Consider the following 1,236-nt stretch of genomic DNA (forward strand, 5'->3'; position numbering starts at 1 on the left):
ATTGTGTCTCATTGGCACAGAATTCTAGGTTAGATTAAAGGCCATTTTACAGCTCTTCGAAGAGGCTGAAGATTATACTATCTATACTAAATATAATCTCTATGTATCTAAAAGACCTGATTAATTCTCAATACTTATCTAACTTGAAGACTAAGAGAATAAACAACTGCAATATATGAAGACAATGATCTTCAACTGTAAACAATATCATTACATATCATTGTAAACAATGTTATTATATAAATAATATCAGAGATAGAAATGTACATTGTAATATGGTAAATGTATCAATACAATATAGACAAAGTTATAAGCATACTCTTATACAAAAATAGAGGTAGGAACACTCACATTCAATATTCAACATATCAATATATAAGAAACAGTACCAATACAATTTTCTAAAAACAGTAATTCACAAATACCAATCATCCCATTAAACCAGGTAAATACCCAATTCCATAAAATATCTCCCCATCCCCTCAACCCTAAACCAACCACTAAATGAAGTCCCTAACCCTGAGGACAAACTCTGTTGGTAGAGGGGACATCGTCCTCTAAGATTGCTTCTAGCTGACATGGGGGCAACATTCTTCTTAGGGGATCCTGTGAAAGCAAATGATGGTAAAATTCCCAAATTAACCTTTGACCTAAGAAAATTGTAACTAGTCTCTGAGCGTTTTGAGAAGGTCCGGCCAGAGTGTTGTCAAAAACCTGCACCATTCGAAATTGTCTCGTGCAGTTGGTACCAAAAAAACAGGTCTAATTTTAGCGCTTAAAAAAATATTCATGACGTCATAACAACAAGATTGAGTTGATGTCGTGGGGCCCCATCTTCATCCTGGAAACTTCAAAGATTACTGTAGGAAAATTTGTTGCTTGTTATAGGAAATTTAAACATTAACAACAAGGACATATACTGACATATAAAGAAAGACACAGATATGAGGAAAGGCAAAGAAAGTTTATCAAGTACATAATTCTTCTTATTCTGTCCCATCTCATGGCTCCTGACCTGAGACAGAAACTCTGAGATATCTCTTATCAACAAGCTTGGAATTGAAGAGGGACTGAGCCATAGTCCAACTCCAAAACCAGCTCTACATATTTATAAAGAAATGTTTAATAAGACATATAAAAAATTAATACTTACAGAACATGTATAGTTTTATTCTTACCATCAGTATGCTCGCCATCCTTGTGAATGAATTGTTATTTATCTTTTCCAAGTGGCTT

This window comes from Microtus ochrogaster, unplaced genomic scaffold (assembly GCF_000317375.1).
Source record: "Microtus ochrogaster isolate Prairie Vole_2 unplaced genomic scaffold, MicOch1.0 UNK66, whole genome shotgun sequence".
NCBI lineage: Eukaryota > Metazoa > Chordata > Mammalia > Rodentia > Cricetidae > Microtus > Microtus ochrogaster.